Source organism: Lemur catta, chromosome 1 (genome assembly GCF_020740605.2).
Source record: "Lemur catta isolate mLemCat1 chromosome 1, mLemCat1.pri, whole genome shotgun sequence".
Classification (NCBI taxonomy): domain Eukaryota; kingdom Metazoa; phylum Chordata; class Mammalia; order Primates; family Lemuridae; genus Lemur; species Lemur catta.
The window spans coordinates 64,431,719-64,454,178 of record NC_059128.1 but is presented as its reverse complement, the minus strand read 5'-3'; the positions used below and the strand labels follow the sequence as shown (position 1 = coordinate 64,454,178).

General features: G+C 37.6%; 2 protein-coding genes across 2 annotated transcripts in view; both read right to left on the bottom strand.

Moving 5' to 3' along the window:
• Positions 1-7,186, bottom strand: part of LOC123650573 (syntaxin-binding protein 6) — a 101,272-nt gene extending 94,086 nt beyond the window's left edge. The window contains exon 1 of the mRNA XM_045569454.1: positions 7,162-7,186. The gene's annotated coding sequence lies outside the window, so the exon portion shown is untranslated. The remainder of the gene's footprint in view (positions 1-7,161) is intronic.
• The window catches only part of LOC123630197, a 154,958-nt gene that overhangs the window by 1,920 nt on the left and 130,578 nt on the right, over positions 1-22,460 (bottom strand). The gene's annotated exons all lie outside the window — the stretch shown is intronic.

Here is a 22,460-nt window from a genome sequence, read left to right as displayed (position 1 = left end):
TAACTAGAACTCCCATAGCCCCAAAGAGGGAACAGAATAAGCCTTGTTTTCCACATTCCACTGCTCTGAAGCACTCTGCGGGGAGACATTCAGCAGGAAGAGAGCCCAAGAACTGCACTTCCACCTGCCAGGCTGCAGAGGGCCTTGCGCTCCCACCCCTCAGGATATGGTGAATGCCACCTGCCCCTGTCCTCTAGGTGGGACATGCTGGCAGACCCAAGAGACTAAGATACCCAGAGATGCTGACTGTCTAAAAATTATTCACTTTGATCCAATGATAGGAATATTAACACAGAACAAAGGGAAACTGGCCTTTCACATGAACAAATACAGCTCTAACAACAAAAATAACAAGTGAGTGCTTATGATGTGTCAGGGCCTATTTTAAGTGTTCTGCATATATTAACTCATTTAATCTTCACCACAAACCTGAGAACTTACCATTCTTAAATCTACTGTGCAGATGGAGAAACCAAGGTACACAGAGGTTAAGGAACTTGCCCCAGGCCACACAGCTAGGAAGTGGCAGAATGGAGACAAGAGCCTTGGCCATGGCTTCCATCTTATATCGCCCTGCAGTGCTGCCTCCCTCGGCTGGGAATCCCCAAGAGCTTAAAAGTGTTAGGTAATGAACAATATATATAAAAACAAAAAACCCTGCATCTATACAAAATGTGGGGTTTAGTAAAGGGGGATCTGTGACTTTCACTTATGACTAAAATCTCGTAATTCCCAACACAAGAGGCATAACAAACAGAAATTGGGGCTTCAAGGGATACGCAGCGGTGAGTTACTACATTCTCATGTTTGAAGGGGAATAAAATAGATACGCTCCTCCCATTAATATTTTCCAGGAATTTCCAAATTAGAGAATAGACTTCTTTAGTAACATTTAACTTTAAGATCACAAATATTGGCATATTTAAGGATTTATAATAAAATCATTCTGGGTATGAACTCTAATCTACTCATTCATGTCTCTTTTGCATAAGTAGCATTTTTAAAAAGATCACATAATATAAAATAATGCTGAAATATAAATAAGAATAAAAATCAGAACCAAGGATCACAGAAATAGGTATACAGCATCAAATCAGGAAACAGAAAAAGTACGTGATATATGCGCTCTATAATAAAAGCAGGATGGGACTGGATTAAGTTATGTTAAAGAATTTGGAATTAGTTTTAGAAAATTAAGCAAGACTGTTAAAATTAGGCTTTCATTTTAGAAATTAGAAAGTTTTGGTAGAGCTGAGGATTGCCTAAACGGGAAAGGACAGAAAAAAACAAAGACCAATTCGGAAAGTACCTTAACGTTTCATAAGAGATGAGATGTGGGCCTGAAACAGACCAGTGTAAAGTGACCAGCACTTAGTAACTGATTTGAACGTAAAAGGTGAATGAATTGGAAGACCAAGTCCAATGCTAAGGTTTCTAGCTTGGGGAAGGGATAGAGGGTGATGCAGTTAACCATGAAGGGATTCTTGAGGAATGCCAGGAGGTGCTACGTTGGCCTAGGTTTTGGTCAGGTGGAAATATTTACCGGACAGCGAGGGCAGGGTGGACGAGAGGCAGTCCTGTTAACTGGAGGGAAACCAGGACAGGTCTGTGTCCCAGGAACAGGAAACAATGCTGGTTAGAAGAGCTCTAAACAGGTCCCCTGTCCCCTGACCCACAGAACACACTGCATTTTCTTTTTGCTATATTCATCATCTGAGAGTTTGCATTGCTCACGTGTATATGCTTTATGGGGTACTTACCCACGTCTCACAACTCTGCTCCCACCTGCATAGCTGTCCCCTGCAGGCAAATGAGGCAGGGACATACAACCCTCCCCACCCAGCCTAAGGAACTCTCACATTGTGCTATAAGTGGCAGCTACCAACCAGTGAAAAGCTGATGGAGAATATGGATTTCTATGTGCATATCTCTCAAAACTTTGTTTTTAAAGTTTTTCATTCTAACCCTTCCCTTTCTCTGTTTTTATGCTCAGAAAAACTTCTCCAACTCCATCTATGTCATGTCCCAGTGGCTTTATGATATTTGCCTCCGGCCTGTCTGGCTATTTCCCTTTACTTCTCACGTATTAACTCTAACCTCTAAAATAAGCTTCTAAGTAAAGAATGCCAAGTCAATATCTCTATTTTCATCTCATTCACTAACAATGGCCCATGTGTTAAGCACCTAAATGTTCCCAAGAACTATTTTGCTCACTAAAATTAGTTTAATTTATAGTTCGTCAAAATAGTGGCATTTTCCAATACCAACAGCAAAGGAGCAAGGAACAGAATGTGAATATGTCCAGAGTTTTTCATTGTGAAATGACCATTTGATTGACTGCAGCCATGAGACTAATTAAAAACCACAAGGAATTCCCATGGTTTGCTGTTCATCCATTTCTATTTGTCCCATTACAGAAGAGCGTTTTGAAGTGATTTAAATGTGGTGGGTGGGTTTGCACTCCAGCTAGAGGGCCCATTCTTCAGCTCTGACGTGAACAACAGGCCTAGGCTTCTGGCTCTGTCTCCAGTGAAAGGAAGGAAGGGGGTTACAAGGAGTTGCACTTACTTTCTCTTCTCTTAAGAGCTGTGGCAGCACACAGCCACTCCTGGTGGCATGTTCTTGTATTGGGCAAGCTGCCCATACGCCAAACTCTGCCCAGTAGAAGTCCACAGAATTGAGATTAGACACATTTACATATAACAATATAACATACTCAAAAATAGGACAGGAAAAAAATAAATCCTCTCAAATGCACAAAAGACAGAGCAGAAATTCAACTATAACAGTAAGTCAGTACACTAAGAACTTCAAAAGTGGTAGCTAGAGCAATAGCAGAGCGTGAGCTCTGGAGTCAGCTCACTTGGGCTGACATCCCATGAGCTGTGTTACCATGGGCACATTGCCTGACCTCTGAATGCGAGGTCCTCACCAGTAGGCGGGGCAATAATTACACTTTCTCTTGGCGCTGTCTTGAGGAGTAAATGAGATAATTTACATAAAGTGATTAACACAGTTCCAGCACACAGAACTCACTTAAGAGTAGCTATATTAATTATTGGTTGTCAACATCATTACTATTAGAAACCAAAAAGAGGAGTGTGGGGTATCTTTGGTGGGGCTGAAGTATGAGCTACAACTGGGCTCTCTCCAGCCTCAGAAACCTAACTATAGAATAGGCAGCAACACTTGTGAAATGAATGTCCTGGGAGGAGGATGTGACTGCATGAAGTCTTCAGCTTTTAATAATCCACAATCCAGTGTTCTTAGGACGTATATCAACCTGTCAGCCTGGTGGCGCTTGGCTGTTGTGTATTGGTTGTGGCTGCTTCCCACATTTTGACACTACGAAAAGCATGACTGACAAGTTTTGCCATACCAAGAAATGTCCTATATAAATGTTAGTAGAAACTATAGCGTTATCAACAATATCTGTTCAGGATTTCATTTCTCATAGAATTACACAAACAAGAAGAAACTAGACAGCAAGAAAAACAAAGGCAGAGCTTTGGTGTGGACTGATCATGAGGCCACAATTCAGTTTTAGGTTCTGATTCCAGAGCCCTGGGGTAGCTCCTTGTTTCAAGGACAGAACCTGCTGTCAGGTTCCTCCTAGTCAAGGAGATGAAACAGAAGAGTTTAAGTAATCAGAGAGTTGCTAACATATCTTTACCTGAGTCCCACTGAAACCTACTGGAAACGAGTCTCTTGGGAGGGAGGAGGCGGAACCCAGGAATCTGCATTATAACAAGCAGCATTCTATGCATATTAAGATTTGAGAACCACTGCTCCAGGGGCTCATAATTTAGTAGAGGACACAGGATATATACACACACAAGTTTTTCTAATACTAGGCAGTTTCTGATAGGTACCACAATAAAGAGATGGAATATAAAAGCTGAACAAAGGAGAGAAAGAGTCATTCCAAACCGGAAAATCTAGCAGAACCTCCCAGACTGGGAACTTGGGAGGTGGTTAGGACTAACAGCAGGAAAAAGTTGGGTTAGGAATGAGGAGAAAAGGAACACAAGAACTGTCATAGGTGGAGGGAAGAAGCTACACAAAAGCATCAGGAGTAAGCGTGTCTGGAACACATCTGGGCAGATAGTGTTACTGAGGTCCAAGTGGGCTTGTAGAGAGGGGTCACTGTTTTTGGTAGAGGGAGAAAGGTCACACAGCTGGATGAGATACAAGCCTGAAGGCCTTCGATGCTAGTCCGAGTCTGGGTTCCAGTGTCTCTTTGCTCTAAACCACTGTGGAAGGTTTCTGCAGAGGGGTCATAATCAGATTTCAGGCCCACAATCCCTTATCTACTTTCCAAAATTCAAAAAGCTATAGAAACCAAAGGTTTTTTTATATCCTCTTTTTTTTGAAAAACCTGCCATGAAATGAAGTTAGGTTACCTATAGTCGCTGTTTATCCAACTTATTGTGAATATTCACACATTTTGCTGCAAAAATATTAACGTGTTTGAGTAGGGGTGCTGCACCAAACCCCACTTGGGGATATTACATAAAATTTAGTTCATGTACTATGTAGCATTTCTGAATTCAGAAAAACTCTGAATTCCAAAACACATCTGGGACTAAGGTTTTGATAAGGGATCACGGATCTTCGCCAACAACAGGACAGGTTAAGTAGCCCCTCGATGCTTTAACAGTCGAAGGGGACCTTTTAAGAGGTTATACATAAGTGTGGGTAATCAGTGGCCAATTCTCTGTGACCACTTACTTGCTGTGGAGGTTTGTCTACAAGGGCAGTTGCCTGTGGTCTAAGTGGTTTGGCTATTATAATTCTTCTCTGTTACTGTTATCAGCCTCTGCCTCCCTGTCCCCCTGAGTGTGAATAAACAAAGCATATGACGCTGCAGATTGGAAAATAGGTGGCGAAGTGATGTAGACAAAGGCTGTCTCATCTTTGCGCGGCTGTCTGTGTATGCACGTGTTTCTGTATAACAAAATCCAGCAATATCAAAGCTGCAGAGCTCCTTAGAAATCATTTAGTTCAACTCGTTCAGAACACAGATGAGGAAACTGAGGTTAAAAGAGAGAAGTCATTTGCTAGAGACCTCACCTCTGAGGCTTTCACAGCTACCCCAAGTTTCTGTTCTGACTACAATCTCTTACAGAACAAAGGATTCATCTCTTGTGACTAGACATTGACTATTCGAGAAGCATTTAATAAATACTCTTTAATTGTGATTCTTATAAGTATAATTACACCACTGGGTAATATTACTGAACCCCATTGAACCACATACTTTTCTAACCAAGTACTGAAATGGTAAGGGATTCAGATTTGAGTCCATGCTATATCAATGACTCATATGAAGAAAAGCTAAGGAAATACCCAAAGTATTTTTTAAAGGCATTTAAGTTTATATAAGGTATTATATATATGTATACGCTCATGCAAACTCCTAGAAAAACTAGAGGATAACAAAACTGAATCTTACCAAACCTTTATAGAATGAAGAACTAAACTTACAAACTACAGAAAAAAAGGCAATGGAAAAGATATAAAGATCTAACTATACATTCTTATTTATTTCTTTTATTTAAAAGCTCAAAACCAAAATAAGAAGCAAATAAGATAGGAGGAATTATTCTTAGCAAATATTTCACATATAGGTCCAGAGTTCTTTCTTCTACAAAGAACTTAATTACATTAGGGAGAAAAACACCAACATTCCTAAATAATCAGGTTAAGGACATGAATAGACATTCCCCAACAGAACGAATATTAATAACTTTAGTAAGCAAATCCATGACAAAATGTTTAGGTACTCCATAATGAAACACAAATAAAAACAGTAGCAGTACCATAGCTTACCTAAATTGGCATAGATCAGAAAAATGATAAAATCAGTGCTAGTGAAATGTGATGAAATACATATTCTGGTATATTACTAGTAGCAACCATTTCTGGAAGTTATTTAACATATTCAAGTTCCTCAAAATATTCGTATAACTTACCCTAGTAATTCTGTATTTGAAACCTACCCTAAAGAAATAATGAACCCTGTAGACTTAAGTCTGAACATGGATATTTATTGCACCATTATGTATAGCACTGAAAAAATCATAACCATCATGTTCAATAATCTGGGAAAGATAAATAAATCAAAGAGTCTATTCAAAATGATATTATGCAACCAGTAAAGTGGTGCTTAATTAATCTTAGGTAATAACAGGAAAATGCTTATGACTGAATAGTAAATGAAAAGATCAGGAATCATGATGATTTATAAAGAATAATTATAGCTTGGTAAATAAGTGAAGTTAATCTATAAATAGAAAAAAAAAATCAAAGCCCGGTTGGAAATAAAAGAAAATAATTATATCTGGTTGGTGAACACATGGGCCACTTATTTTCTTTTTAACCAGTTTATATTTCCCAAAATATCTTTAGATGTTGTACAGAAATTTGGTTTATAAATTTATTTCAATGAAATTAAAATATTATATTAAATAAAAAGTCAAAACTAATTTGTCTTCCACTTTATTCCAGTAAGAATGTTGGAAGATACTTCCTAGGAAATAAGAAAATTCAAATTAGCACAGACATTACAGGCATATCTTACTTAATAAACCCTTTTCTGTGCCAGAAGAAATCAGAAGTGCTTTGAACCACAATTACAATCCTGTGAGGTGGGCGCTATCAATACTAAACTGTTACACAGGGCGTCAAGAAAGTGAGTAGAGCTCAGATGTCGGACATCTGGTAAGAACTTGAACCCTGGCTGTCTCTCAGACACCACACTATGGAGCCTCTCACTGAGCTGTGAAGTGAGAAGGTCACGGGATCTCATTAGTGCCAACTTTCACAAAGAAAGAGAAGTACAGAGAGGTTAAGCAACTTGCTAAATGCCACATAACAAATTATCTAATAGGTAAACACAGTATTATGTTGTACAGATTGTAATTTATGAACACTGAGCAAGATAAAAATGAATGTAAACAATCTTATCTGCTCAATTTTGATCCTAATATTAGCTTTTTAAAGGCACATTTCCGTGGTTTGTAGGGAGAACTTATATCCCTGAAATCCTAGGGCTAGCAGACCTCAACCTCTTTCCTCTCAGTTCTTTCTATCACAGAGTTACATTTCACCCCCGGTGGGGTAACATCATCACTGAAATGTCTTCATCAAAGCACCTACCGGGTGTGGCACAATCCCAGGCTTTGTAAAACATCAAACTCCAACGGAACTCTCTGAACTACAGGAAAGCAGTGTAAGAGTCAAAACAAAATGAAACCACTTGCCAACAGCAAGAAAGAAGCTCTGTGTATGCTTATTTTCTAATCTATCATGAAGTCCAAAATAAACTCCAGGCTTCCTCATCGCATCTGATATCGATTAAGAGAGTCAGATCTCTGTTGGAAGAGAGATGTTGGGAGAGCTCTACACTAAATAGCTGGGCTAAATGACAAGAGAAAGTTCTACAAAATTATTCCCCTGAGCTACTGTGGCTTAGTCATGCCTAATTTTTTCAGTGTGTTATTTAGAAGTTTCTGGACCCATCCTTCATGGGATAGAAGGAGAAGGAAATGAGATCCGTATCAGACTGTGAAGATGACAGGGTGCAATGATGCTGCCATAAAAATCGTGAAAATGAATTACCTCCCACCCAGAACAGGAGCATCAGCCTTTCCTGCAAGGCAAGTACAGTGTCTGTCTTTTCAAAGGAACCAGGACTCTCAATGGCCCCATTCTCACTAAATATCAGAAATAAATGCTGACCAACAAAATCTAAAGCAGAGAGGAAGGTAGTAAAATTTGGGATGGATGCATAATTAGAAGGAGGAGAAATTCTACTTGTAGCAGCACAAACTGTATTACCTCCGGACAGACTGAGTTGCAAAATTTACAACAAGAAATTTCTTAAAACAAGAAATTTTACTTAAAAGCCAAACCTCAAAATTGAATTACTAGTCTCATTTTAAATAAATGGAGAAAAATAAATGATTTATTTGAACTGTACTAACAGGTTTTTTGTTTGTTTTTTGGCTTTTTTACCTATTATAAAGCAGGACTAAGTAGAGGCTATATTATGAACGTTTTCTTTCATTATGTAAAATCAAAATGTTTTCAAATCTAGCTATTTAGGTGAATTTTAGACATATATACTTCTCTAAGATTAAAAAAATGAATGAATTACTACAACATACCCACTAGCATGGCTAATTTTTTTTAAAAAATAGTAATACCAAGTGAAGGCTAGGATTTAGAACAACCAGAACACTTAAACATTACAAGTGGACTATAAAATATAACAACCAACCAAAAAAAAAAATATAACAACCACTTGAAAAACTGTTGGCAGTTTCTGATACGATTAAGTATTAATATAACATTTCTATGATCCAGCAATTCCATTGTGATCTGTGTACCCAAGAGAAATGGGTGCATATGTCCACAAAGACTTATACTAGAATGTACAAAGCAACTTTATTCACAAGTTGGAAACTGTGAAGCAACCCAAATGTACATCAACAGGAGAATGGACAAATTATGACATATCCATATTACAGAATACTGTCAGCAATAAAAAAAACTATTTACACTAGCACATGAAACAATATGGGATATATCTCAAAAACATACTCAAGGAAAGAAACCAACACGTAAAACAGTTAATACAAGATGTACGATTCCACTCATATGAGGTTCAAGAACAAACGTAACTATCTACAGTGATAAGAATCAGAAGAATGTTTATCTCTAAGCATGGGAGTTACTAACTTGAAAAGGGAATAAAAGAGCTTCCTGGGATGATGGAAATGTTCTATAGCTTGATCTGGGTCGTGTTCAAATGGGTGTTCACACAAGTAAAATATCAAGCTGCACACTCGTGTGCATTTTACTGCATATACATTGCACCTCAATAAAATAACAATAAAGCATTAGCTTTTACTATGCTAAATTTTTTACCATTAATTAATTTGATATCTGTACATCTAAAAGACAACCAAAAATCTGTTTATAAGTAAGAAATTTAAGAAATACCCATTTTTTGCTAATGAAAGGATGAGTGCAATGATTTAGCTGCAAGAATGTTGATTGTAAAATTGTTTCTTATAGGCAAAAATCAGAAAAACAGATTTAAATGTCCAATAATAGGGGACTGGTTGTGGGTATATTTATCTTAGAACTCTATACCTGAACTAAAGTGCTGCACTAATATTTGCCATAGACATGGAATGATAAGATTTAGCAAAAGAAAAATGGGGTATAAAAACATATATGGTTGCTATGGACTAAGTGTTTGTACCCTCCAAATTCATACACTGGACCCCTAATCCCCAGTGTGGCTATATTTGAAGATAGGGCCATTATTCTGCCTGTCACAGTTGCTTCCCTAAGTATCCCAAGAATGAGGATCATGCCATTGTTTTTTGGTAACTTCACAGCTCTTTGGACAGACAGCTGATAAGTGATCATCAAATATTCACTAACACATTATGGCTTGATGATGTACTAAGTTATAAACACTATTTGTCTATCTCTTCCACTAGTTTTATAGGAGCACTGGTTGCATTAACTTAGGCCTATTTTATAACAAAAGAGAAAAATATGAGAAAGTTAATTAAGAAATAAAATCTTAAAATATCTTAAGTAAGGCAGGTTGATGAGATGGGTATAGCAGAGTTTCTGGGATACTGCTTCATTTAGACATTTTCTATTTCTAATTTCAGGGGCTCTTTGTATAAATATGAGGGTAGTGGCAGGTCTTCAGTTAAAACTCTATAACCAGCAGGTGATCCAAACACTTTCACCAAGGATCACAATGAGTTATGTAAAATATTTTGGAATATGTTGGTCTTTGAATAAGAGTTTACATTTCATTGAACTTTGCTGGATCTATGAAAGATGGCTAATAATCACACTAAAAGGTGGCTCACAGCAAGCCACTTATAACCATTTAGCAGAGGCTTAAAAAATTTTTTTACTAACCAAGCTTTCTTCATTGAATTCCTCTCAATTATTACATGTGCTTAAGGCTTTCTGGTAAAATTTCCTGATTTATAACTCCCATTTTTTGGTGTGTGAATTTGATTTGATTACTTTCTGCTTTTGTTGTTTTGTTGAAACAGTATTGAGCACAGATTGGATGATCTACTCTGAGAATCAAGGTAACACAAGCATGCTTAGGTGTTTGGGCTCCTGTCTAAAAGCCACCTCTCCTTTTACTGCCCAACGGCCCAGTCTGTGTCTCTCTCATGGCCCTGTCACTTACACATATGGCTTTACATCACACATACGTAACTTTATGTTTTCTCTCCCCTACACTGTAAGCTACATAAGGACAGAGTATTTTCATCTGGATTTTCTATAGTGCCTAGGATGGTCCCTTAAGCAAAGGCTCTTTATAAATATTTGTGGTATAAGTTACAATTGGTACATAAACAAAATTCCAAGTTTTAAGATGCCTAAAATTTCAGACAGAGAAAACCAGAACATCCAAGTGAGATCTCTCTATTGTCAAAAAATAATCTGCAAAATAAGAATACTATATTTTGTTATTTGTACCTTATGAATCTAACATGGATGGATAAAAAGAACATGAACTCCAAAGTTAAAAAATCCAAGTTTAAAGCAAAGCTTCACCATTCACTCCATTAAAAAACTTGTACAAATATATAACATCACTGAGTTTCAATTTTCTCATGTATAAAAATAGGAATGTTACTTCACAGAATACTTGCTAGAATTAAATGAGATTTTTTCCAGAGGTCTCGTACATGTATATACTAGTTTTATTTTCTGATTCTGTCCCTCCTCCCCATCCTGACCAAATCTTTGTACTCTTTGCTGCATTAAGATAGTCTGGCCAACCAGACCTAGACAGGCTTTGAATAGTCCCTTTGGAGCAAGAACAATGACATTCAGTCACACAACTCAAGGGCTGGCTTCAGGGTGTAGGCAAAGGATGTCAGAGGCTTGGCCCCGGGAGTGTCACTCATGAGTGACCTTGTCAGTTGCTCATATTAAAAACAACAGAATTAAGAAAACGAAATAAAATATCTGCCCCCAAATCCCCCACCTCCAATTTAAACACAGATGCAAAGTCATTTTACTGGTTTTACGTAAATAACATAGGTGAATACATCTAACCACAACTTCATACCTAAATGGTTAATTATCCCATCTAAGTTGATAGGGCCCCACTGCTCTAATAAACCCTTTATGTGTCTGTTATGGATTGAACAGTGCGCCCCCTCAAATTCAGATGTTGAAGCTCTAATCTCCAATGTGACTGTATTTGGACATAGGGCCTTTAAAAAGACAATTCAGAATAATTGAGGTCATAAGGATGGGACCCTAATCCAATAGGACTGATATCCTTGTAAAGAAGAGGAGACACTAGGAGTGCATGGGGGCACAGGAAAGGCCATGTGAGGACACAGAAGGAAAGCAGCAGTCTACAAGCCAGGAGGAGTGGCCTCCAGACATCAAGCTCATCAGCACCTACATCTTAGACTTCCAGCCTCCAGAATTGTAAGAAAATAAATTTCTGTTGTTTAAGCCACCCAATCTGTGGTATTCTGTAATGGTAGCCTTACTAGATGAATATAGCATCTAGAGCCATTCTATTTGATTATAGATAGTCACTGGAAAATTATCATCACATTCAAATATTGGTTATTAGAGAAGATACTGAAAGGCTCCAGCTTGAGAGTTCAAGTCTTGGTTTTGCCAACAGTAGAAACGTGGCCTGGGGTAAATCATTTAGCCTCGTTGTGTCTGTCTCAGTTTCCCATCTATTATAGATAGGTGTCCTATCTAAATAAAAAATCCTGTGATTTATTTGAATTTGCCAGTTTCTATGAATTTTTTTTTTTTTATTGGAGACCAGAAAAGGGACAGGCTAGAATGATCTCAAATAGGATTGATTCAGACTTACTGCCTACTCTTTTGAGTTATTTATTTCAAAATCCCTATGGTGTCTTAAATGTCAGGAGACTTCAGTTCAAATCTCAGGACCACTTTTACACAAGATACCCTTAGCTTAAGTTATGTATATTTTCTAAGCCTTAGCTTGCTCTTCAGTACAATGGGCTAGTAATACCTATTTACAGGAGTGCTACGTTACATAAGGAACACGAGAAAGTGATTGCAAAGTGCCTGGAATGCAGCAGACATTTAATACGTATTTGTTGAATCTGGATCTTCCTTTGCACTCCCCACCCTCAGGTTCTGGTTCTTTGCTCTCCTGTCCCTGCCTAATGAAGAAGACTCTGAGAATCTACAGGAAGCCTGCTATTCTGACCTACAAACAACACGGAACCTATGGCTCTGTGACCTATGAAGCAAACACTGCCAAAGGAGGAAGAGAACCATGAGGTTAGTTGTCTCAATCCAGTTCCACATATTGTACAATCTTCCCAAGCAGGAATCACCTTTGTTTCTATAACACTGTCTTTTTACTCCAACAAACGAATATGTAAGGCTTTTTATGTGTCAGTTCCTAAACAAAACCATCAGGGGATATACAATGTAGGACCAAGATAGGATCTACTTGTAGTTGAAGCTCATGAAGCTTTTTGCTCCTACACCTGTGTGTGTGTGTGTGCATGCACACACCCTTTTGTAGAATATGGAGCCAAGATAAATTGTGGGCAATGGAAATCATCTTATCCATTGTAATAAGTAGTTATAGAAACCTGAGGGTAAAAACTTTGAGTGGAAAAAACGACATGCATGAATACACACAGAACACTCAATCAACTTTCTAATTATTATCATTTCTTAATGATTAAATTTCCCCAGAAGGTGAATGTATCTTGATTAAAGATGTCTTTCCATTGTCCAAATAATCAGATTTTTTAAAAAGCCTATGAATGACAATTTCATCCCTTTATTTTTTTTTTTTGGAGGATTTCAGAATGGTCTCTTTTTTCTCAACCCAAATCTTACTGCTATAAAATGAATGATATTATGTGTTTCCTTTTCAATTTACATATAAATTGATCCTTTAGGCTAAAAATATGCAGAGTTAAGGACATATTAATGATATTCTACAATGCATAAAAAATTTCAATATCAGGTAGGTGTACAGCATATATTCTACTTAGTCTTTTATATGAAGGCGTTTTAATAATTTTTTTATATAGTGCAATTCAATCAACAGGCCAAAAATAGCCATTGTCTCAATTGACATTGATTATGATCTTTTGTGTGCAGAAAATATATTTAGCTTTCGATGCTTGTGGAATGTCAAATTCAGAGTACTGTATATTTCAGCAATGTTCCTTTTTTAATCGGTCATCTTATTTTTAAAGTCATTTGAGTTAGATATTTTAAAGGATTGTTTTGTTATAAAATCTAACCTGAGAATGGAACACTCATGATAAATTTTCATTTAAAGCTAAAGGAAAATGAAGGGGGGTGCTGAATCACAAGGTTTCCATGTCAAGTGGTTCCCTCACTACAGGCAATATAGCTAAGTCAAATTTCTAAGCTGGCAGTTGACTTTTTACTTTTTCTTTGCAGTAAATTGATGTAGTAGGAATGTATCAGGTCAAGGAGGTGATCTGTCTACTTCACTATGTTCTCCAAGAAGAAAAACAAAGAAAGCAGAAACCACTCAAAGGATAGCAAAAACATATATTTGGAAGCATTTAAAAAATAAGTTTAAAAATACACATGCAGTGCTCTCATTTATATGTGGGAGCTAAAAAAAGTTGATCTCATGGAAGCAGAGTATATTACGGTGGTTACCAGAGGCTGGGAAGGGTGGGGGCAGAGAGGGACAAAGAGAAGTTGGCTAATGGGTACAAAAATAGAGTTAAATAGAAGAAATAAGTTCTAGTTTCAACAGCATAGTAGGGTGACTATAGTTAACAATTTACGTATACTTCAAAATAGTTAGAAAACTTAGAATGTTCCCAATACAAAGAAATGATAATTATTTGAGTTGATGAATATCCCAACTACCCAGATTTGATCAATATATATAGTAGACATGTATCAAAATAGCACATGTACCCCAGAAATATGTACAATCCTTATGTATCAATAAAAAACAAATAAATGAACAATACACATGCAGGTCTTAAAATTTTATTTAAAAATGTATAACATGGGAAATTGGTTCCATTATAATATAAAGAGCATTATACACAGTTACCTATATCTATATAATATCACCTCATTTATATAAAAATGTCTCAGGGGCATTATAGAAGATTGGAAAAATACAACAAAATGTTAAGTTAGAATTGCCATTAAAGAGACTTTGAATTTTAAGTGACTTTTCTTCTCCATACTTATTATTTTTTAAGAATAAAAATATATTGCTTTTTAAGAATCAAAAAAAAAAACCAAAACCCTAAAACAAGGTAGTCATCTCAAGTTCTTCTTGTACTTGAAGGAATATTAGATAACATTCTGTGCATGAAAGAGAAGCTTATATTAGTCCCTCTTTTCAAAATTGTTTTACCAAATCGTTGTTTTCCATTTGCTTTGGGGCGTGTTTCTCCTTCTCTGTTAGATCTCTAAATGTTGGAGCATACCAGGTCTCTGTCTTGGCTACATTGTCTTCCTGGGTGATCTCAACCATCCAGAGCATTGCTTCAAACACCACTTCAAAGCTAAGGAATCCCAAGTCTGTATCTCAAGCCCACATCAACTCCTTGTACTCCGGGGTGTAACCGTCTAATCAACAACCCCCCACTTGGTGTCTGTAATAGGCCTCTCAAACTTAATGTGGTCAAACAGCATTACTGATTTGCTATCTTTTCCCTCTCCTCATCTTTCATCTTTATAGTAAATGGTATCGTTACTCATTTGCTTACAACAAAAAAGTAGAAATTATCTTTGATTCCATTCTTTTCCTTACCATCTCACCCAACTCACTCCACTATTAAGACCTGTTAGTGCCACCTCTACATATATCCTAAACACAACACTGGTCCCCACTTTTGTGGCTTTCACTTGTCCCAAGACACCATCACATTGCCCTCTGTGCAAGCCTCCTAAGTGGTATACACTCTGATCCCATTTGTCTCCAGAGTAGCCCAATCATGTCATGTCTTTGCTTAAAAACTGCCCCCATGTCTCCCTATGCATATGACAAGTTCCATATCATGGCTGACAAGGGTTTACAGGATCTGGACCCACCTACCTACCTCCTCAATCTTATTTCTTCGTTCCCATTGTGCTCCAGACACTGATCTTTCTTTGGTCCCTCAAATGCATCAAACTTTTTGCACTTTTTGTCTCTTCTGCCTACAACACTTTCTCAGGTCTGCCTCCACAAGTAGTCTTTCCCCTGTTACTCAGAGCAAAACATATCTGAAACTTGTCCCAAGTTTCATAAGGCTTGTGTTGTGCCAGGAATGCCAGACCAGCAGCTGCTTTCAGGAGATCCAACGGCCCTCCTGGATGTCTGGGCTGAGCTGCAGCACTTGCAAAGGAGCGAGTTATTCCTGCAGTCAGGTCTCACTTCAGGCAAAGCCCAGCACCCAACAGCAACTAGACTCTAGATTACATAGCTCAAGGACAAGTTAATGGGCTTTGGCAGAACATTAAAGGAAACAAGAAATTACAAAGGAAAATGCACTTAAAATAGAAATAGGTAAAATACACAGTAGTAGAATTTGTGCCAGCTAAATACATCAAACCATATTTACATTTCTGTGTTATCTTTAGGGACAAGCAGGAAAGAAGACACAGAACCACTGAAGTATTTCTAAATTTGTTTGAATCTGCATTTAACTTTACCTCTACTATCCCTGAAAAATCAGAATATGGGCATCTATAGAATCAGAAGTGTTACACGTTGGCATGCAGGCCTGGCCTTGAATAAGGTCAGTTTACAAACTTGAGGCTTGCCAGTCGGAGCCCCTGCCACAGGGGCAGTGCGGCCCCAGCAGCACTGTGTGCAGAGTGCTTTGCAGTCCAAAGGCCGATGCACATTAACCTCCTGGCTTTCATAGCGACAGATGCAGGACCTAATGGCCAGAGATTTTATGTGATTTGACCAAGGAATCAGTTATAAAGACTAGACACTAGACCATGTTCTTCTCAATCCTAGTACATTAAAAAATAAAATTGTGGTACCTGAAAACTACAATGCTCTGGAATCCAGGAGAAATGCTAAATCTTGCCTTGTCACCAACTAGCAAGCATGACCTTGAGTGAGTCACCCTCTTTGGGCCTTCCTCCTCATGTGTAAAAATGAGTATAACAACATCTTTAGCTCTCCCACAGGATTGTTTTAAGGAGTAATCGTGACCTCTACTCACACCTCCTATGGCTCGTCCCAGCTCACACCACCCGTCCACACTGGCCTGGCAGCTGTCCCCATGCAAAACATGCTCCCACTTCAAGGCCTGTGCACTTGCTGATTGCTAGAATGCTCTTCTCTTGATATCCACAGCTTGTCTCTCATTTCCTTTCAGGCCACTGCTTAAATGTCCCCATAGTAGACCAACTACCCAAATTATAACAGCAACCCCACTCCCAACCCACACTCCTTTTTCACCTACATTGCTTGATAGTTAACTTATTTACTCTCCATCTGATATAGCTGATTAGTTGTTTGTCTGTCTTCCCACAACTAGATTGCAAATTTCATGAAGGCCAGGGTTTTTGCCTATGTTGCTCACTGCCTGGTAACCCTGAAGCCTGGTACAGAGCACGCGCTTAAAACACTGATCTGATAAATGGATGAAAACTGAATATACCAATTGTATGAATGACTACATTGTGATTTTCACCTTCTAATCCTTTCTGGGTCTGTCTACAGACTTCTGTCTATACATAAGAGAGGTTATCTATAGCTTTCTTGGTATTAAAATCCATGTCTTTAATCAGGGTAAACTTTGCAACTTAATTGTTTTATAGAAACTAGCAGATCACAGGTCTATTAAACACATGTATGTATATGGCAATCCAAGTGCAACAACATAAATCCTAGCAAAACCCTCAAACCTTCTACTTCTATCTGTACTGCTAATAGAGATGTTAAAATAACTATCACCACCCAGAATTGCCATCGTTGTAAAAAAGTTAGAAAGTAAAAAAATTTCCCGCAACAGAAGAACCCTATGACAGACAGCAAGCAGTTCCTGAACAACCCAGTGGCCACTTCTGGGAAGGAAAAAAGGGAAAAGAATGGAATAGTGGTGCTAAGGTTTTAGCTCTATCTGTAACATTAAAAAAGACAAAGAGGAAATATGGCAAAACATTAAATCTGGATGTATTTTATATAGGTTCAAACTATTTCATAATTAATAAAACAAAAAGAAATGAAAGCTGTAGGACATCCCGATTATAGACATCAGCTTCTGAAAATTAGAAAACACCTTAGCAGTCATCCAGATCAATCTCTATCCAAAGCCTGAGTCCCCTCTCTAATAGTCCAAAAGTCAGTCATTTTCCTGGCAGTGCGGTTTGATAATTCCTTTACACAATCATACCGGATGCTTCCTTCCATTCCTCAGAGTGAGTGTTCTAGACCTTTATTCTATTATCATCCTTACTGAAGCAGCCTCATCCACAGCAGAGCACACAGCTGAGAAAAACCAGAAGAGTTCTTCAGTTCCTCCCTGTCTTCCTCTGAGTGTATGCATGCACGTTTGTGTGCATGTTTAGAAACCCTTCATTTAACAGAAATCAGCCTCTCTGTTGACTTCCACCCTTTGGCCTGTGTGCTCTCCAGTCAGAGAGAGTTATTCAACTTTCTTGTCCACACGGCAGCCCTCCAAATATTATGAGACAGCAGGTATGTCCTCTTGAGTCCTTCCCACATTAAACATTACCACCTTGTCCAACTTGTGCAATGGAAAGAGAGATGCTAATGTAACCACCAGTGGTAGGCATTATCTATCTGTTTGGTATGAGAGTCCCAGCAAGCTGGTATTCTGTATAAGTAATGCTATATTTCTATGTAGCCTGTCTTAACAAAGAATTCATGGAACTCAAAAATTTTTTAACTGCTTGAGATCTGAGAGAGATTAGAATTTAGTGTGATTATTTTCCTGTAGTGTTTAAAGTAGCCTCTTCCTTTCAAATTCTGAACAAAACCAAGGTCCAATCTTTTTCAATTAAATAGTTCAAGATTTTAAGTTAAGATATGAAAGGTATCTTGGATGGATGTTACTGAAAACCACTTGATAACCCCATTTGGTACTGTGACAGGGATAGGTGGCTAGATGAGGTTTATAACAAGGTGATAGAAAATAAAATGTCCTATAAAAGTGAAATGCAGCAACCAGTATGTGCCAAATAATCATTAAAATCCTCTATTTAGCGACGAATGGAGTTTGCAATTTAGATGTACTTCTATCCATTTAAAAACAAATCACACAGCCTTGTTTTAAGTGCATACTTTACCTAAAGGCTTAAACAACAATTTACGAAAGAATATGATGACTTGAAATGGCAAAAGGTACAAATGAGTAGATGTGAGTACAACAGACCAATGCCATTCAAAGTGTGGTCTACAGACCATGCTATCTGTTACTCTTTCACAATAAGAACAAAAATTGAGATAAACCACTTAGAAATTGTTATAGACAATGGACAGAGTAGCTTTATGTTTGTTGAATCTAATATTTTGAAAATATGGACTTGTCTTTTTTTCATTTCATCTTTCTAGCAATTCATTTTAACCCTATTTTACTAAAGCATTGGTCTAAATAGATTGGAAATTTAAAAACGGATCCTTCACTACAGATATTTTCAGAAGACAGCACTAGGTTAATTGGGATTTGAGCTCTTTTTCTTATTTACATAATTTCTTCATTGCAGTCCTGATTTATGAGACCAATCTTAATGCTGCAAACACCTACACTGCCAGGAGACGGGTATAATTAGGGAGTAATTCACAGAATCATTAAATGATATGAAACTCAAACTATCTTAAAGGACGCCAAACAGCAGAACTGCCATTGAGGGGAAAGTAGCCAAAAAGTAGCAGCTCAACTATTACAGCCACTCGTTCCTTCCTTCACTGGCCAAACAGGAATTACTCCCTCCTTGCTGAAGAGCCACAGCCCTGGAGACGAGTGCCACTTAATAAAGAATGGATCATTTTTGTTCATGTCCTGGGTTACTTGGAAAAGGAAATGTCTGCAAGCCCATTTAGAACCCCAGCTCAGAGCTATGCTGTGAGGAAGGAGATGAAAGACTATAAGGCAATTAGACTTCACTGAAAATTTTTTAAACAATTTGAAAAGTGAATTGCTTTGCTGTAGTATATAATTTCCATGTTTAACCTTGGATTTTAAAGACATCAATTAAAAACAATGAGAGATGAAATCTTTACAGTTTTTGGAAAAACCCTGCTGCTGCCCTGGTTCACATTTTACCAATATCAAAAAAAGCATCACCAAGCAAGTGGAAATGGGATAAAGGGGTCGGCAGGATACAGGGAATATCGTTTCTACTCCACGGAAGGGTTTAAGGCTGTGGGGAAGGATTCAAGAAGCACTGCAGTTGATAGGCAGCTTGGCCCTTCCCTTTCCTCTGCTCTGCCTTGCTGTTGATGTCAACATGTCATTCTCCAGCAACTCAGGCTTACCGGGATTTACTGAGCCTTAAATTATACATCATCTTTCACTGTCATTTGGTAACAGATACTAAAGTTGGTATCAGAAAACATGCCACTGTGATGCAAGAAATAGAGTTATTTAAAATTAATTTCTCATAGATTTTATCTTACAGGTACCTTAATTTCTGGTGGCTGAGGTCAACATGCTTCTAATTAATCATTTGTCATCCCAGGACTGTGTTCCAAGTTTTGGTCACAAGATATAGCTTAAAGTTGTCCTTGCCCTTATTTTTTAGTATGACAGATTAGTACCACTTAACTATTAATATGCATAGCACTATTTTATATACTCTCAATCACAAGATTGAGATGCAACATCTGCATATTAAACAGAATAGTCAAATGCTTAGCTTTTTATTTTGTTTTTTAATAGAATTTCAAAATACTAGCTAATGCAATGATTCCTTATACTGTCCTTAATAAGTCAAAGGATGAAAAATCTATGAACTTGTGACAATGACAAAGCCTCAAAGACAGGCTGACTGTATTGTCCTCCCCTTTGCTAAAGAAAATATCCATCCCTTTTATTTCTCATTTAAAAGACCACATGCAACTATCCTGCGTGCCAGGGCCACAGCCCCTCACGGCCTTGGCATAGACTCTGCTGGCTCCCCATAGATGTCTCTCTTTTCCCTAATCTATCCATTGTCACAAAGACTTTTTCCTTTTTTACCTTTTGCATTTGAAATGCACATTAGAAAGATGGCTTGCACATAATTCTCTGATGGAGAGGTTTGCAATGATGAATCAAGATTTATGAGCTTGCCTGATAGCATTTCAGTATTTCACTCATACATTTCCAAAGGATATAGCTCTTAGCTTAACAGGTTTTGCTCATTTTCAGAAAATTATTGTCTGGAGTGTTTCAAACATATAGGTACCAGGCAGCAGGACTGCCACGAAGCAAAACATTAGTCTCCCACAGCTTTCACTATTATTATCAGAAGTTATTTATCACAAAGTTTGGGTCAACACTGTCTTCTTCAAGGAAGAGCGAGGGGAATCACAGATGAGGACAATTTGTCTTGTTTCTCAGAGCTTAACAAAAGTACACAATTGCATTTCACGTCACTGCTGTCTACAGAGGTCAGACTTGGAGCTCTCAGCATTCCTGTAACAACCTCAATCAATGTACAGACAGAACAAAAATGACTAAATTGAGATAAGAGCACAAATGAGATGGTTTTGGAAATTCTTTCATTTCAACTATGGTTTAGAATTACACTCTGATACAATTCCTTCAGATAGTGGTAGAAGTGAGGTTTTCAAAAACCGTCTACAAACATGGTCCACTGAGCTACCCAGAAATTACACACATGGTATGGAGCATGGATTCTTTCACTACTAAAACAATGGAATAACTATTACTATTAGCATTCATATTACTATTACTATTATGATTACTATTGCAGCTGTATTTTATCCTAAGCTAATCATCACAATGCAATGGTTCTTGCTTACCAAGAACAGGTAAATCATTTAGACTTTTAAATACAGTCCAGTAAGGGGATACACAACTTTTTATTTGCTTCATCCTTCTGGTGAAGAAGCTAAGCTATAAAGATTTTTTTTTTAGTTAACAGAAATTATCATAAACTATGAGGTCATGGTATGTTTCTGCCAATAAATAATGTTCTCTTTTTCTACCCCTTTCTGATCAAGATGCATACCCACAACTCTGTTCAGCTAGTTCTAATCCAGCTGCAAGATAAATAATCTTTATTGGGGAAGGTGAAATAAATAAATGAATCAGTCAATCAATCAATTTCTCTCTCTTTTCCCAGGCCAAGGTTTATAGAACAAAACAGATAAATGTGAACCTAAAAGAAAATTTCAATGATCATAAAAATAAAACAAAGAAATGCAGTTTATACTCTCAAAAATTCACTAATACTTCAGAACTGATTTCTTAATAGGCTTTAACAGATAGATGCATGTCTTTTTTTAAAAATCATGATGTTTTAACTATAATAGTTAATATAGTTATAACTGTGATTTTGAAGTAACTACCAAGAAAACCAGAAAGACTCTAATAGGCATATTCCCGGGTTAGAGAGTTACCAGCCTTTCACTGTATAACTTAAGGTAAAATCACTCCCAAGAAATACGACATAAGAGGTCCTCAGGCCCCAGGTTTGGGATAGATATGAGTTTCATGATAAGGGAATCTGGTGGAATCTGCCCAAATTTCTATGAAAGCTTAACTGAGCTTAGAGAGAAGTAAGACTGACCAGGTGGAGAAGGCCCAACTCATCTCCTTTCATTCTTAAATCAGCTGGGGAAATCTATATAGTAGTTGGTTGGACATTGTGTTCATCAGAGCATAAATCACATAATACCTTTCTGAGGTATGATGTGGAGAATATACCAAAAGACCAGAGACATCACCCTGACATCACTTGAGGCATAAAAATCTAGGGTTTGCGACCGTGTAACTAGCATAGCAAAATTTCTGCAGATTATTCTAAGGGAAAATTTAAATTTCTTTAAAAAGTTTAATCTCTACCTGATTGCAGCTACTGGAGGGTGTCTGGAATTTGTTTTGCAGGGTGTGTGGGGAGTATTTTATTTAAAAAATCTTTTTTGATCTCCAGGAAATTTTACGGACAACTCAGGGTTCTGGAGTAGAATACCTCCAAAGTTTCCCAGCTTCTGAATTCTCCCTAGGATCTATGACCCTTGGGGACCTTACTTCTCAAAATGTGGTCCATTGACAAACAGCTCTGTACCCCTGGATGCTTGTTAGAAATGCAGAATTTCAGGCTTCACCCTACATAATGAATCAAGATTTGCATTTTAATAAGATCCCCAGGTGATCTGCATGTACATTTCAAGCTTGAGAAGAGCTGATTTAGAAAACTAGTCCTTTTCAGAGTATGGACTTCTTCACCTTAGG